This window comes from Ischnura elegans, chromosome 9, assembly GCF_921293095.1.
Source record: "Ischnura elegans chromosome 9, ioIscEleg1.1, whole genome shotgun sequence".
NCBI lineage: Eukaryota > Metazoa > Arthropoda > Insecta > Odonata > Coenagrionidae > Ischnura > Ischnura elegans.
Window position 1 is genome coordinate 79001537 of NC_060254.1, and position 18341 is coordinate 79019877.

General features: G+C 36.9%; 1 long non-coding RNA gene across 4 annotated transcripts; it reads left to right on the top strand.

Moving 5' to 3' along the window:
* Positions 1 to 1946: 1946 nt before the first annotated feature.
* LOC124165572 lies at positions 1947 to 18232 on the top strand. Of its 4 annotated transcripts, none has more exons than XR_006866257.1 (8): positions 1947 to 1985; positions 2122 to 2215; positions 2336 to 2569; positions 2664 to 2871; positions 2960 to 3078; positions 13983 to 14130; positions 14217 to 14455; positions 17459 to 18232. It is a non-coding gene; the product is annotated as an uncharacterized LOC124165572 (long non-coding RNA). The 4 variants fall into 4 exon arrangements; XR_006866258.1 differs by having other exon boundaries at positions 14237 to 14455; XR_006866256.1 differs by having other exon boundaries at positions 13983 to 14455.
* The last annotated feature ends 109 nt before the right edge of the window (positions 18233 to 18341 follow it).

Genomic DNA, 18341 nt, shown 5'->3' on the forward strand with positions numbered 1-18341 from the left:
GTGAAATTTATTTTATGATCATGATTTTACTGGGAAAAAAAGAAATGCGAAAATATATTACGATATGCAACTTCATTCAATAAACACGATTTCAGTGGTGGATTTAAAAAATAAAATATAACAGTAAAATAGCGAACTTATATTTACGAGCGTGTTTTTTCTGTGAATAAAGTAAAATGCAAATTAATTATAAGTATGTTAAATTCATTTAATATAGGCGATTTTTGTGTGGTGGGTAAAAAAAAATCAGCGGAAAATTATCATCAGGTGCTTTATTTTATTGCAAGTACAGTAAAATGCAAAATAATTATTTCGATGTGAAAATTCATTCAATAAACGGGATTTAAGTGGAGAATAAAAAAAGTAAAATGCTGCAGTTGTAAAAAGTGAAATTTATTGCATGATTTTATGCGAAAAAAGAATTTTTTGTAAAATGAATATTTTGATGTGAAAATTCATCCAATAAACGTGATTTTGATACAGAATTAATACAAAAAATAAAATATTAGAGGGACTGGTGCAAATGTTGAACCACGTCGGTAATGTGGAAGCATGACCTCTAGGTCTTGGGGAGGTACTGTATGCTAGCGGTGAGCGCATCAACTTCTTGGCCTGCTTCTTTAGTAAGCTTGTAGGAGTGGTGACAGTCAACCCATGGTTTATTGTCTGTGAAATACTTTTTCCAAGTTTCTCTATTAATTTTATCACCTACTCCACCTAGCTATTTCTTAGTGCTATATAAGTTATTGTTAAGCATAAAACATGCTATAGCATGTAACATGTATACAATCTGGTGAATTTAAGTAATCTACTAGCTGGAAAATTTAGCTTAGTTTTAGCATCATAGTTCAATATGCTGGTGCTGGTAATGTGGAAGCACAACACTGGAGTAAATATGGAAACGTTTCCACATTTCTGTCACCTACGTCACTTTTTCGCCAGTTAATCCGATGAAGATTATTTGCCCCAAGCCCAAGTGTAAATGGGAAAATTGTGATGTCCAATCTGCGATAGAAGTGATTGTTTCTGTAAGAGAAAAAAACATATACTTTGTGCTCCAGTTATGAAAATGAGAACTACATTTGTGAATTTTGCAAGTGAACATTTTATTGAAAATTGCTATTTTTTAAGCGTTTGCGTTGACTTTTCAATGAATAGTAAGTAGATGATCTGATATCTCCCTGTCATACAATAGGAAAGACCTACGTCTTTCCTATTGTATGACAATATCGCCAGAATACAAATGTGACTACATTACCAGCACATTTTGAAGATCTAATCAAAGATTCAATTTGTAATTTACTATTATTTTCACGAAGTATAAGATAAATTTAGCATAAAACCAAAGAAGGTTATAAAGGGTAGGCTAAAGAATCTCAGTGAGTTCTTTTTCATGAATTTAGAAAATTCCATTGGAAAACAAGCTAGTTATAACATAATTTAAAATCCCTAGATGACAGGGCCAAAACGTAATAGGATCATTTTCAGAGATGTTTCAGGCATAATTATAATCCGTGGTTTTAGGTCTCGCATAGTGTGGGTATACACTGGATATTTGTCGATATATAAAATAAGAATAATATTAATATGTAAATGAAATAAAGGGAAACATTAAGACTCTTGAGTGCTTCAACTTCATCAAGGGACTTTGTGTGGTATTTTCCATTTACCATGGGTACTAGAAGATATTAAGATTTTGGGTGATTTTCAAATTAGCGCAAAGATAGAAATTTGTTCTTTCAAGCGGGACCAGAGTCCTCTATATTGCCACATAATAACTATGAGAGAGTAGTGTTGAGAGAGCAATCTAGAGGACTCTGTGGCATACCTGACACCAGCGCCACTACCGTTTCGCGCCAATACGGCCTACTTGGAACTACTAGCTACTACTATTATTCATTCTTCATCTGTTTCCAAACCATCCCAAGCATCCCAACTGATCCCAACGTGGGGACAGGTTGCGTCCTGTATGCCATTTGTCGGTGGTAAGTAGTGTCGGTTTTTACTAATATCTCACTAATATAAACCCATTTTTGGGTTTGTGTAAACAGGCCTTAAGTGCATATTTCATTTGGAAGTTGTTACGGGTTGTTCTTTCGACTATTTTTTTTACTCCACTAGTGTGGTAGTGATGAGGACCGAAGGCGTTTGAGAGAGAGAATTTCTTGAAGACCAGGTGGTCGCGAGGTTCGTTAAGCTCTTAAGCTTCTGAGTGGTATGTATTACAGGTTTTCACTGATATCTCACTAAGCATGTGGACTCAAGTTATTGATTGCATTTATAACTGTATTATCTTTCAATGTAAATTGTTTTATTACCAATTAAATTTTAACAGGCTCGTGACTTTTAGTCCAGTTAAAAATTACCCCTGGGTGGCTGGTGATAGGTGCTTCTGAGTGGAAGTACGCTGATGAGCGCCGTGACCTCTTCGGAGGATTTGAAGTCAATATCATTTCCAAGTCTGGCATGGGGGTGCATGAGGTGCCCATGGAGGAGGAGCCCATGATCTTGGCAAAGTCATTTCCTCATGATGTTGTACTCCACTTAGGGACTAACAACATTAATTGTGGTAAGTTGCTCTATTCTTGAAATTGCATTCATATTTCACTTTTCACAGTTTATAAATCCAAGACAAGGTAATGCGATTTCATACTTTTACATAGGTCTGTCTTCAGAAGAAGTGGTTGGGCATTATGAAACGTTAATTCATAAGATCAAAGAAGGAAATCCATATGTCTAGATATATATATCAAGTGTATTGTTGCGTGGCCCAAACAGATGGAAACCATATTCTGAATGGGAGTGTAGCCGGGTGAAGAGCCTGAATAATATTTGCAAGTTGAATCAGCTCTTGGCAGCATTTGCTTCACGGTAACTGACATCTTTGAAATGATTGCTTTGAAATTTTTGATATAATTTTCTACTTACCATAGCTATCCTATGTTATTGTTTTTAACAGTCACATTATGTACTTCATTGACAACTGGAAAAAGTTTGAGATGGCAGAAGAGGATCCTTTCTACAAGCTCCTCTCCAAGGATGGTTTACATTTGTCCCCAGGACTAAAATGTTTATTAGGTAATGTTATTGATTTTTTTCGTAAAGTGCAGTCCCCTATTAGAAGTCTGTCAATCCGTCTCTTCCTGTTTCAAGTCCTGTGGTTTTTTGTGATTCTGCCATCCTTCCTCTTTTCAAGGCGAATCAATCTGTTTCTTTCTCTGGAAAACCCTTACTATCTCAGGCTCCCATTGTATCATCTCTCTCCAAACCTCTCTTCTCCTCTTCTGAAGTAGATTCTTATCCTTTGAAAAACCTACCTTTCTCATCTTCAGATCAAGTAAGTACTCTTCCGTCCTCCTAACCCCACAAAACCTACTTCTTTCTCTCCTCAAGCAGTGCCTACTCTTCTTGATGACTCTTCTACTCTACTAGCAAAGCTGTCTTCTATCCTAAAGCTGTCTCTAATCTTTCCGAACATCATGAGCCAGTCTCCTTCACTCGTAAGGTAGTCTCTTCTCCTGCCTCATGCAAATCCCCAATCCTGTCTACTCCAATGCCTGTTATATCGCCGAATGCTACAAAAGCAGCCTCTTCCTCCTCAAGGAAGACCATGGTGTCTGGTTTCGTAAACAGAACTCCTACCGTCTGCAGTCCTATGGTTTCTTCTTCCTTACCAAATTCTGTACAATCTGTGACATCAAACTTCAAGCATCCTTCTACTTCCTTGAATTTAAGAAAGTCAAAATCACATGTTAACATTCCTCCGTCAAGAAATATCCATTCATCTCGCTTTCATCGAAGAAGCCTGAGTACTCAGTCACCTTCAAATGAGCATCTCATAAGCCATAAATTTTCCTGTACACGATATAACATTCCTGTTACAAATAGATGGTCTATTTTTTAAACATCTGATGATCCTTCTGCCACATCTAACTTTTCAGAATTTCATAGATCTTACCGTGTATGTAGTGAAAGACATCCTGCAAATTTTTCCAAAACTGCTAAGAAATGTAAGAAACCACTCAGCAAACGCATGATATGCAAACCACCTTCACAACTTAATGCATCAACTTCTTCAAATTCTTCTCTCTCTGCTACAAAGAGTAACAAAAAAGTAATTGGCAATCACCAGGTAATGCCCAGGCACTCCAAAGCATTGAAAACTGCTACGAAATTATCTCCTCTGCTTTCATCAACCAATCATTCCCCCAATAGCTCTCTTAACCCTCCAGCTGTGGAATTATTTTCTAATTTCTGATCAAAAAAATGTGTTTTTTTCTTTGCATACACTCAAGTCAAATTATTTCATAAGTTATTTAAAAGTAAAAAAAATAATTATGAAATTAGTTTTAAACAATTTTTTGAAAGGTCAAAATTTTTGTATATTTGTAATGCAGGTTGCATCCATATAACATGAGCATTTCTTAAATCTTCTATTGTTTAGATAAAATATTGAAATTCAGCGTATTACTATGTAAACTATTTATGAAGTGATTATACCATAAAATTTGACGCAGTGAAAATTTTATGATTGTCCTGATACCACTCAATAGCAACCAATTGCCTCAACTAAAACATATTTCAACACTTCTTGAGGGCATTTTCATTTTTTACATAGTTTTACACTGATTTTGGGCATGATAGTTGGATTTATATATGTAACAAGATTTACAATGATTTTAAAAAATACCAAAAAAATTCAATATTCTCTCTGTGTATGATATATTTTGGTACATGGCTCCAGGCATAGTCCAACTGCACGCTCTTCGCTCCAGATTCTTGTTTCTTTCCGTTTTCTCTTCCCATTTTCATTTCCTATGGAGCAGCACACTGCCTTCTGGGTTCCTTTTTGATGGGGTTGGGAGGAATATGACTGGCAAAATGCCTGCCAGTAAGCCTAGTAGGTGATGGGATATAGCTGGGCCTCCCTTACGGCGACTTGAAATTGGGATCTGCATATTCCTCAATAGATTGTCCAATTAGTAAAAGTCTGTACTCTAGAAAGTCAATATTTAAATCAAACGAATGAATTCCAGACTGACTGGTCCAAAAAATATCTAAATACAGTGGAACTTGGTTAGTACGTTTCTGAAGGGACCACGAAAAATGAACGTACTAACCAGGAAAACGTACTAACGAGGAAAGTAAATAATAGCAGTTGGGGTTATTGCAATCAGTGAAAAAGTCGTCATAATTACAATTACTATCAGTAGTTCTCATAGGATCGCCTTCCTGAACTCTTTTCACATTTAAAATCAAGAAAATGAGTGCTACCATGAAAAACAATACCATGTGAATAAAAATCGCAATTTTTCATGGACATCCCGGAGAGGATTTCATGATTACGGCGTCTATCTCCCGTGATTTATCCTGTATCTATTTACAGAACGAGGACGAGTGAAGCTCAGACAAGCGAAGACAAGTCATTTTTCTTTCTCACAGCGTACTCGGAGAATATAACAACAACCCGGAGTAAGTCAACTGGTTTTTTAAACATCATAAAAATTGGGCAAAATTATATTGACTTTCAAATTACGGCAACAGCCGTAGACATTCGCTTCTGGAATGATACCATTTCGATTGTAAAATCGATCGATATATCAACTGATGACACGCAAGATTATTAGATTACTACGTAATTACAAGAAAATTTTATATTAAATAGTTTAAATTTACTTTCAAAATTTGTCTAATGTCGTCTGCTTTCGTTCCGAGATCAAGTATTTTTAAGCTAAGCTTTGCGTGGAGATCCAGAGGATCGTCTGCTCCCGCAACAGTAGCCAAGTAAATATGCACGACGTCGAGTTTATGGAGCAGTACTGTTTTAGATAATGTGGGAATTGTCTAATACCGTTAAGACTCATTTCTTCATCATGATAACTCGTGCAATAGCAACAATTGCCCACTCATGAACTTTGTGCGCAGCAGTGGGCACTCCCAAGCTCCAAAGGCAACAGAAGGTGAGGAGCTCGGGGTGGGGAAAATTGGGGCTTCTTATTGGCTGTAGTTTTTTCATAGTCAGACATTCCCAAAAAATGGCCGCATTGTATTTTTCATCACGTCACAAGAATTTAGAAATGCATTTGGATAAATTACGGTAGAAGAAAGAGATGTGGAATGAATGGAAGAATGTTAATGGCTAATAATAATAAATTAAATAATGAATTCAGACGTTTGCGACCCTTAAGAAGACACTAGAGAACGAATTGCGGGTTGCGTCACGGCAAGCAATTGAGCGTACTAACCAGGAAAGCGCAATTTTTTCAAACGTACTAACCAAATTCTTTTACCTGTATTTTGTTCGGATGGTACCGGGACCGAGGGAAATCGCCATACTAAGGAGGAAAACGTACTAAGGAGGAACGTACTAACCAAGTTCCACTGTATCTTCTTATAATAATTTTTCTGTTGCTTTCTTGTAGTAGGATAATAAGAGAGTTGTTGATCGCAACGATCAACTCCACCCATTGTGTTGTTATAATCACATACCACGGTTGGCTTTGGCACATCTGCGTCTCTTTTCAGCCTAACAACACTCGTACCAGCATCATGGATTGTACTCATGAGACATACGGTTTTCTTATCCTGCCATTTCAGTGCCATAACCTTCCCCCGTTGAAAAGCCTGAATTTTGCCCATCTTCATTTTAATTTCTTTGAACCCTATCTGATGCTGTTCACAGTGCCAAATATATCAGTTTTATGTTTTACTAACATATCTGCGAGTTCAGGTGACATGTACCAATTGTCCACCGTGATGCAGTATCCTTTGTTAAGATAGCGGTCCATTAGGTGTAGAACACTCTTGCTGCTCACTGGTAGCATATCGTACTTTTCGTTGTAAACTGTACTTTTTCCAGTATAGAGCATAACATCGCATATGTATCCTGAATCTGACTCACACAGCACAAAAAATTTCAGTTCAAAATGTGCCCTCTTCTTTGCATTGAACATTTTCCGACCTAGCCGACCCTTATACAGGGCTAAACTCTCATCTATGCTGAGAGTCTGATCTGGAATATATAATTTATGGAAAAGTTTCCTCAAATACTCCATAACCTCATAAAACTTCCAGAGATTTGGATGGTGGTCCTGTTGAAGCTTTCTATATTGGTAAAATGAATATACCTCTGAAGCAAGATATATCTGTTCACAGTCATCAACTCAGAAAAAACTGTAATATGCAATATTGTTCGATATGACCAAGACCATTCCTGGCGTGGCATTTTGATAATGCCTTGCAGCATCATAATGGCAAAGAACAATCTCATCTCCTTCACTGTGACTGGAGTCCATTTCTTATGTCGAGTCCTTTTCTTGGCTCTACTATTCATGATGCACTGATTAGCATATGAATTGGTCTCCCTAACAACTATCTCTAGTAAAACATCATCAACGAATAACTCAAAGTACTGCAAGGCTTAGCATCAGGGGCAATATTTGCAGTAATTCCTGATTTTTCACAGAAGGGAAACCTTGGAGGTGCTGGCGGAATCCTTTTCATGTCCAATTTACACTATTCCCTGCAAGGAACCTCTTCGTCGTCACTGTCTTCATCCAAACTAGTAAAATCATCTTCACTTCCGCTTTCCAGATCGAGTGATTCCTCATCTGAATCCACTTGCTGCATTCCTGGAGAGTAGTCTTCATCTTCAGATTCCGAAGACATTATTCAAAGTGGAATACAGAAACTAGGCAAAAGAGAAATAGCAATAGGTACCGTCCAAAGGACACGTGGAAAGCATAATTTTCAACTAATAAAATTTGATTTGAGTCATTATAGGCTATTACGTAAATTACACTCACGCTGAAAAATATGATGGATTGGTAAAGTTAGAAAACGAATAAAAATTTGCGTTAAATATGATAATCTCAGGAAAAAGTTATCAAAACACAGCGAGTCCAATTGCGAGTAGGCGGCGAGGAAAACTGCCATGAAATCAAATTGAGAAAAAGTGACGACATATGCCACCTAGTGCCGAAATAAAAAACTTCATGCTCACGATTACCTCCTATGTACAGAAAAACATTGCACAGTAAAATAGCGGAATGCGCATAGACATTAGCTCAAAAAGCAAGCTGCACACGAAAATCGTGGGATGTTCAAAATTTACTGGTGACGCGTTCACGTGGAAATCGCAGGATGCTCAGCTGAAGGGTTAAAAATGTTCATCGTTGCCCTGAAGCCCTAGAGGACTCAAAAACGCTATCTTTTTCCGTCAGATCATCTAATCAATACCATATCACAAATGGAAGCTCAGCTGAGGAAGGTATTGGCCAAACTTCTATTTATCCACGACAGTGTGAATGTTGTAATAAAATATATCAGTCCAAATCCACATTTTATAAACATAAAAGAACATTTGGGAGGATAGATGATTGCATTGTTTATCCTAGGGTTTGCTCAATCTGCCAGGTATCTTATGCGAATAAATGTACTTTTAGTGGACATAAGAGGACATGTCAGCCTTCAGCAGCAAAATCAATATCCTGTCCACATTCATTCTGTAAACTTCAGTTCCAAACCCATTCCGTTATGGTGCAACATTTACATACTGATCACAAGGAAGAAATTTCACTCCATAACTTCACTTTCAATGACATGTTGGAATTTTTAGTGTGGAAGAAAGACCAATGCGAGAGAAACAACCTATGTTATGTTAAACATTCAGGGGCGCGAGGTAATGGGGAATCCACCACAGAGACTATATTTTCAAATTTGATAATCATCATAAAAATGATACCTATTGTTGCTAATAGGACCAGCAGGAAGAGGAAATATGGCCTTATGCCCAATACCTACTGCTCCTCGAGGATGATTGTAAAGGAAAAGGATTCAAAAGTATATGTGAAATATATTTCAACCCATAATCATGGCTCGGAATTTAAAAATGTCTTATTTTATAGGTGGGATAAAGTTACCAAAAGCCATATTAATAGTTAGTTTGAACAAGGTGTGCCAGCCCATGCTATACAGGAGTCATTACAGCCATCAAACTCAGATTTTAAAGATGAAATGCCAGTCGAATAGCATTTTATATCCACAAGTCAGATAAACAAAATGAGGTATGAACTTAATTTGAAAAAGCGTCCTAATAGATTGCCATTTGCTATTTTTCAAAAAGAGTCAGAAAAAGTGTTGCAGGGTTTGGATGGTGTAACAAATTTCTTGAATGATGTCATAATCACTGGTAAAAGTGATCAAGAACATTTACATAACTTGAGGTTAGTTTTTTCCAGACTTAAAGAAGCTGGATTTCGATTGAATTTTGATAAATGTAAATTTTTTGAAACAGAAATTTCATATTTAGGTCATATTATTGATGCTGCGGGAATTAGGAAGTATCCTTGCAAAGTGAAAGCTAGAGTTAAGGCCACCAGGCCTACTGATGTGTCTGAGGTTAGATCTTTTGTTGGTACCTGCAATCACTACGGGAAATTCGTTCCTAATATGTCGAAAGTATTAGGTCCATTGTATAAATTGTTGCGAAAAGGAGTAAAATATGAATGGAATGATGATTGTGAGAGAGCTTTCATTCAAGTTAAAAGAATAATGTCATCAGATCGGATATTAGTACATTTTAATCCTGATTTACTAGTAAAATTGATTTGCGATGCCAGCAGTAAGGGAATTGCTTGGGTGTTGTTGCATATTTTTGAGAATGGTAAGGAAAAACCTATATGCTTTTTGTCAAGAGTTCTATCACCTGCTGAAACGAATTATTGTGTAATTCACAAAGAAGCCTTAGCAATTGTTGGTCAATAAAAAAATTTTCTCAATACTTGTTTGGAAGAAAATTCATTTTGGAGAATGATCACAGGCCTTTGTTAACATTATTTGGTGAACATAAAGGTATTCCACAAATGGCAGCTAATCAGTTGCAGAGGTGGGTGTTTTTTCTGTCTGAATATGACTATACAATAAAATACATTAAAGGCAGCAGTAATTTGGCAGATGCATTCTCTCGACTAACAGTTGATGAAAATGACATGAAGGAGAAACTGATGAAAGTTCTTAATAAGGTTTTGTATTAAATTAGGTCAGGATGGATAGATACTTGTGATTCATTGGAATTGAAGCCTTATTTTGTAAGGAAAAATGAATTGTGTATTGAAAATGGAGCAGTCATGTGGGGTTATAGAATAGTCATTCCAGAGAAGTTTAAAATTCAATTGTTAACTGAGCTGCATTCTAATAATATGGAAATGTCAAATATGACAAATTTAGCCAGAGGTTATTTTTGGTGGCTAAATTTAGATGATGAAATTGAAAAATTTTGTAAAAGTAGTAATGTTTGTATGACAAATAGCATAAATCCAAAGAAATGTGAAGTGATTAATTGGCCAGAAACTAATGAGGTATTTGATCAAATTCATGCAGATTTCCTAGGTCCAATTAAAGGTAAGCAGTATCTCATTGTAACAGACAGCTTTTCAAAATGGCCTGAGGTATATGAAATGGCAAAGCTAGATTCATAAACGGCTATCGAAAAGTTGAGAGACATATTTGTCAGGTTTGGAATTCCAAATTGCTAGTGAGTGACAATGGAAGGTAGTTTGTATCGCAAGAATTTGTAAACCTTTGTGCTGTGAATAAAATTAAACATGTTACTTAAGCTCCATTTCATCCAGCAACCAATGGTGCTGCTGAAAATGCTGTTAAGACTTTCAAATATTCTTTATATAAACTGTTAAGTGATGATAAACACAAAGGTATTACATACACTGATAAATAGATTTTGGTTTAGCTATAGAAATACCCCACACTGGATAACCAATGAAAGTCCTTCTTATAGGATGTCCAATAGGAAAGTTAGAAGTATATTTGATTATCTGAAAGAAACTACATTAGATTGCAAACCTTCTCGGAAACCAAGTGGTAGGGAGGTATACTTTGATGAAGGAGAAATTCTTTATGCTAGAGATTATCGGAATGCTAACAGAAGAGTTTGGCAAAAATGTAGGGTGGAAGAAGTGTTGGGCTGCAGAAATTATATTGTTAAACTTGAAAATGAAGACTTAATTTGGCGTAAGCATGCAGATCAGATGATTAAAATGTGCAAGTTCAATTCAGGTTTGGAGCAAGGGCATGTTATAAATAGTGACTTCGAAGAGCTTGACACTATAAACGAATTATACTAGAAATCTTTTGATGGTAGAGTTGACCCTTATTCAAGTCTAATTGATTGTGAAACTAATGACAAAGTGATGAACCCAATTGAGAGTGAAAGTGGTAGAATATTATTGAAACCTGTTGATGGTAAGGGTAATGAAAGTCCAAGTAAAGATTTGGATTGCAGGATTGATAAAAATATTGGGTGTAAAAATAATGAAGACATGACAACAAGTAGACCAGAAAGACTTATAAAACCACCTGGTAGGTTATATTTGTAATGCATAATTGTATTGTCATGTAATACATATGTAGTTGTGATTTAATGTTGTAAATTGAAATTTAATTGGAACTTGATGTGGGAGCGTTGTATATCTATTTTCATTTACATATGTTGCTAGGTAGCTAAGGTAACTTGCCTATTGGCAACTGTTTTGTTTGTGGTTAGGGTAGGACTAATATAAAAACTAAAAATCCATACATTAATATGAAAATTAAAAAAATTGCTAAGCAGCTAAATTAAACGAATGGCGATGAGTTGTAACAGTGATTTCTAAAATTATAAGTCAGAAAAAAAGTTAGCCTTCACGTGGTCTTGAACCCAGGACTCGCATATTGGGGGATGCTCAAGTAGCGTCGTAACAACCTCGGCTTTCGAGGTACTTGTGTGCTGGAGTTTCTCAACGGGACTTATAGTACAAAATCTTTAGATGAGAATATCTTTCGCACCTGGGCCTATGTGCTGTGACTTTTTTCTACCATACCTTATTCGTTTCAGAAAATAACATCGGCATTCAAATACCGAACGTCACTCTCGTGATGTCTCTTTGTCAGCCACACAGATAGGTTACATCCTAAAAATGTGAATGAAAGCTCTTCTAAATGAGCTTTTTTTCACACTATTATAGAAACTATTGTGTATATTATTGCTCTCCTTAGGTGACTTTTAAAGATTAGTTGTGCAGCCCGTCTATCTCTGCTTTCAAAGACTACTTATGTTCTTCTACAGAACTCAATACTCTTTAGCAGGTGAAAGTAGTTGAGGAGACACTTTCCTCAGCAATAAATGCCAAGTCCCAAGGAAGGGTAGATGCAGGGGTGGCTCCAGCCAGGGGGTACGGGGGGCGCGCGCCCCTCCCCCTGGGCGGTGACTGACAGAATTTTTTTGCTGCTTGCAATCTCCTCTTACCTATGCCAGGAAAGGCGAGAATGAAATGATGGCTCGTAACCCATTGTGCTACAAAGTATCAATTAGTGAAGCGACGCGCGTGTGGCCGAAGTCACCCCATTCCACGGTACATACATTCTTCCTTCCTATAGCCAGAAAGGGTTTTTCTCGAAGTTGAGATGTTCCGAATAATTTGTTTCACTATCGGCAGGCAAGTTTATTTTCTATGTAGAGAATATCTGCATCTATATATTCCTTAGATGAGCTTGCCAGATCTATGATTCGAATTTGAAAGTCTCTAACTCCGACAACAGATTCATTGATCGTTTCCACTCGTGCGCACGGTCAAGCAGCTCAAAGGTGGAGCGCAGGTATCTGTTTTGCTGGCTTGCTGTTTGAAGTTGGAGCTCTGTACAATTACGAGCAAAAATTGTTGAAGATTTCCTCTGAGGACACATTCTAAAGTTGAAGATAAAACTTTCTCTCTGAATCGGTTGGAGTAGTGTAGACCGGGGCATTGCCGGCACCTTAAGACATTTTTAACTTTGTCTTTTACTAATTTAGTTACATCGTTCATTGAACTACTTGCAAATTAGTTCGAATTTTCTACATCGGTATGATATGTTATGTTAACAAACTATGTAATGTCATTTATGAAGTAAAAAAAGTGTTTTTTGGGACTGTTACCAGATGTCTTATTTCCCTGGTCACTGGGGTAATTTCGACAGGCCTTTAAGGTTATCCCGACAGTAACAGAAATAACAAAATAATTAGATTGCTGATTGTTTATTTGTGAAAACGCTATTTACATAATTATTAGGCATATTGAAGAGCACGGATAAACAAATGAATACTAGAAGGTAAGAAGTACCTGCTCTTTCAGAAGGAAAAAATTTGCGTGTTATTTCGGCGATAGCTCCTTTTATTTCATGATACTAAAATACTTGCCTGATCTTTAAAAATGACCACCAGGACTTGAAAACCCACTAGCCCAGTCCTCGCCAGCCATTTTGGTCTCTCTATGGAAATTATGCTTTACATTTAGCTTTTCAGGAAGATCATACGCTAATCGCCTTAAATCAGTCAAATTTATGCCATAGAACTGGTTTGACAACTGTTTTATATGATTGGATAATATGGTTTCCTGGACGGGTATGAAGTAAGATTTTCTCCCAAGGCTGGTTTGGCCGTAGAGTTGTATTTCAGACGGTCATTGAGGGTGATTCTGGGAATATCTAATTCAGCCGCCACACTTTTAACAGATCTTCCATTTTGAACCAACTCAAACGCCTTTTTTAACGGTCTCCTCATTCCATATACCCCTCTCCGTGGTCCGTTTCCTCGATCTCACCATCTGGAGGTCATTTAAAATAAACAATAAGGCCCTAACAGTCTCATGCAAAATTATAGAGTAAATGGGGAAATACCGACACCCTGTCGATATTTCCCCCTCATAGGATGTTCGCATTACCGTGAAAGAACAATATGGTGGTTACAGGACCCTGCAGACTACTCTTAAAGTTGAAGTTTAACAAGAGATATACCAAAATGTTAGCTATAATAGGTACTTTCTATTAATCTAAGAGCTATAACAATGACACGTGTTGTTAAAGTGCTACATTGATTTTTATAGGAGTCAATTTTTAGATGAAAAACTATGAAAATGAATTATACTTCACCATAAAACTACTTGTTTGCTTAGACAACAGGAGCATACCAAGCACTAATTCCGGTGTCGCCCACAAGGCAGCAGCACTAAAAAGCAGTGCCTGGCCCTCTAAATAAGACCGCAAAGTTGTGTGCCTCAGGTGTTGGGATTGCCCCGGTCTACCCTAATTCATCAATCACAGGTGAGCTTGGACAGTTGCATTCGTGTTGGGGTTGTATTCTTTTTTTATGTCATCAAACTGATTTCTCTTTCTTTGTGTACGTGTAGATCTAAATTTATTTCCATAGATATGTAAAATGGATACGTGGCTAATAAGGAAGAAGCCTCGGCTAGAAAATGATTCAAAGGAACAAGATTCGACATCTCTTCCCGCGACTTCGAAAGACGTGAATCATTCGGAAGTGGTGTTAGACCCTGATGGAGATGAATGTTCTCCACCCGTGACATGCACCTGACTGCAACTATCAACGAGCAACAACAAACAAGCGTCATCGAGTTCTCTGGAGGTAAGGTTGAAAAAAAAAGTGTGATATCACGGGAAAAAGTCAGCAAAAACTGGGGAATGTATGTGCTCTGGAGAAAAAATTGTTTTACAGTAGCCTCTTTCTTTGCAGTTTGAAAGTCATTAACAAAAATAAATTATTCTGAATAAAACTCAACGATTTAAGGTGGTCCTAAATCCTTTTGTTATTAGAGAGAGATAGCTAAATTCGGGAATATATTTACTTCTGAAATATACATGGGATGAAAAACGCTTTCAGTTTTTGATGTAGTTTGAACATTTCAACTTTATTGTACCTAATTTTTTGGAGGAAGATTGGAGTTCTTTACCGTTATATCTCAATAATTTCACAGAATTCGCATTCATTTTAGCATGAAATCTTACAATCTTCGAGTAAAAATTTTTTGGTTGGTTATCCCACGTTATTATCTATTGCTTGTGCTATTTATCTTTTGATAACTAGTATCTACATATATTATACAACAGCTTGTGTAACTCACTCACATATACAAATTCTAGGCTACTTCCAGTTCAGCTAGAATATTTAAAGAAGTAGGGGGAGGGGTAAGCAGCCCGTCGCGCCCCCCCCCTCAAGGAAATCCTAGAGCCGCCCCTGGGTAGATGAAGGATATTCCTACACTTGCCATACCATTAATTGAGTTAAAGGAAGGATTGACGGATGGTAATGGAAGGAGTTCCATGGAAGGGTAGACGAAGAGTAGCCCTACACTTCCCTTACCCGTAATGGCGGGTAGAGGAAGGGTAGACAGATGGTAAGGGAAGGAGTTCCAAGGGAAGGGTAGATGAAGGATAGCCCTACACATCCCTTACCCTTAATAGCGTGTAGAGGAAGGGTAGACGGATGGTGAGGGAAGGAGTTCCAAGGTAGGGTCTTCTGGGGAATGAAGTCCCCTGGATATTAGTAGAAAATATTTGTTAGAATTTTTTGAACAAGAATAGCATAACAGATTGAGATTTATCAATGTTAACCACTGGATGATTGTTCAGACACCATGCAATGAATTGGTCAGAGGCAGTCTGACAATTCACTAACAAGGATTGGGGATTTGAAGTAGAAAGAATGAATTTGGTATCATCAGCTTAAGGGATGGGTGTGCCGTTATTTGTAGAAATAATCTAATCCAGGAGGTTATTATGGGATGGAGTCTGGGTGAAACAATTGTTGACACTAACAGATAGATCATATGGTTTCCCCCAATTTTAAGGGAGTTTGGCAGACTTTTTAAAATTTGATCTATTAATGACTTTTCAGTCTTCTTTGATCTTATTGTAAGTACACTGAATACCATGATTATTTTAAGAATGCTTAGCATGATTGAGAAAATGCTGGTATTGCTTCTCTTTCGTTTGTAATCAGATTTTGTTAAATGCTATCAATGAATTTTCAACTTTGAGCTAGATTCTTCATGCAATAAGAACATAGGTGAACTTTATCAGTATGCAAGCTCTTTCTCATAACACATTGTGATACTTTTTTGGCTATAAGTGGGAAGGAGATGTTGAATTAGTCAATAAATTTATGGCAAAAATTACTGAATCTATCACTGTAATCATATGTAGGGAAAACCTCAGTCCAAGAATCAGATTTATGAATACCTAGGAAGTGTGAGATATTCCTGTGGGAGAAGGAAAGAATCCAGAGGTAAAAAGGCTTTGATGGCTGAGCACAGTTGAATTCACCAATTCAGGATAGTGATCAGGGATGTCTCAAGATAAAGCAGAGACATTCGCCAATAACTAGACAATTTTCAATATGGTCCATTGAGGTAGCAGAGTGAGAAGTATGTTGAGAGGACATATCACATTTAAATTCTAACGTTTCAAAAGACAAAGGAAGTCATCCCTATTCATATGATCTGTGAGCAAATCAATATAAAAATCCCCAGTCATATAAAAATATTAAATCTATTGTGTCAATAAAAAGTTGGCATCAAGCATCATAGTTGTTCGGCGATTTTAAAAACCCTTAAAATAGTCGCTGGCGAACGATAAGAAGAGATAGCAAAAATTTGTTTGCCACCAGCAGGAACATTAACCCGAGATTAACATTCAAAGTCCATTCCTCAATTAGAAGCTCATGTGGCTCATAGCTCACTTCAAAAGTAATGTCAGATTTGGTTTGCACGATAACACCAGCATTTTTAAATTTGACCGGTTTACCAGCACTTCCTCAAAACATCCGCAACACTACGTCCTGGAATGCTGAGATATTTAACTTCATCATTAGTCACCCAATGTTCACAAACAGTTTATTGTGATAATAATAACGTCTGGTGACGTCTTGATCAACTATAAGATGAAGTGGATTTCATGAAATTAGCAAATGTGAAAGAATTGCTTTCTAAAATGGGAAATACGTCCATTTTAGTTCAACGACCTCTTTTTTCAAGACTTCAATGTCAGCCACCAGATTCCTAATGAAATGTCTAGACAATTGACACAAAAGGCATTTCCAATAAATATCACGCAACTCGTAAAGAACTGTTAGCGATAAATCCTTATGGCCTGTAAATTTAGAGTGATATATATTCGGGACAGTCACAAGGTATGAACTTATCAAGGGAATTAAAGGATATTTCGCAGCTGCTACACAAAAGTATACACAAGCACTGGGCGCCATATTGAATGTTTTGCATTTCAAGTTCCCCACCAAAGCGCTCACTGAGCATTCACCATCCAGGGGGGAATGTGGCCGTACGGTGAGCGTTGACGTCACAGTCCACTCACTGGTCAAGGAGTGATCACTCCTCCTGGATGCACCCAATAAATGTGGTTCTCAAGCCATTCTTCCACCAAATTTTTTTTTTGAAAAATGCGTGTCCAGCGTGTTAGTTTATCTTCATTACTTGAACTATATTCTTCCAAATATGCGTATTAAGTATTTTATATTTAATCCTTTCTCCAGCATAATTTTTGATGTAATTTTGCAGTTTTTCCACTTTGTTAGTCCTATTATTGTCATGTATTCTTTACTTTTATGTTTCAGGTGCATTTCCGAATGTATGTGAAAGGCAGTACAGAGGCAAAGAATGGAGGCAGAAAATCACTTTCCTTGTTAATGCGAATGACGTAAGAATAATCTGAAGAGATCCCTGCCTCAAAAAACCCAGAGGCTCAACTCAAGGCTGCAGAGTGATGTATGGACATTTACCCAGAAGTTCATGGGGAAGAGGCATTGGTCTCAATCCAGCGGTAGTGAAGGCTGGCTGTAATGGCTATAAAGCATTTCTGATCTGCCTGTTTGAAATTAAGCATCACAATTTGGAACCCATGGTGTCTTGCACTGCTGAGAGATATTCTCTCATTATATAAAGATTAGAAAAGCAGTGAATCAAAAAGCTGTTAAAAGAAATATATTGCACCATACTTGAACCTTATAATCACTTTTAACCATACCTCACCAAAATAAAATAATATTACTTTGATGACAAAATGTATGTAAATGAACAAAAATAAATGTAGCCTTGGGTGCTGGTTTTTGCAGAATAAACTTGGGAGACCTTGTATAGCAATACTTACATGTATGTTACCAACTTGCTTTCACAGGATAACTTCTAAGGTAGTAACTCTCACTATGACTGCAGAAGTGAGTAGGTATACATTTAATCAACTTGTTAATTCTTCACACTCAATTGATTTGGGTTGCATTGATGTCACCCATCTGTATTAAAAATTATATGGTATATATATTAACCACAGTTGGCAATTAAATTGGTTCCCTTGGAATGTGATTATTCCAATGCAATCTGCACATGTTCAAGACTTCGTTGCTTTTATACTGATTCACTTAACCTTGCAGGAGAATTTATGGAAGTCATTTGATAACACTGCTCTTAGTTGTTACAGCAATTTTGGTTATGAATTAGTCA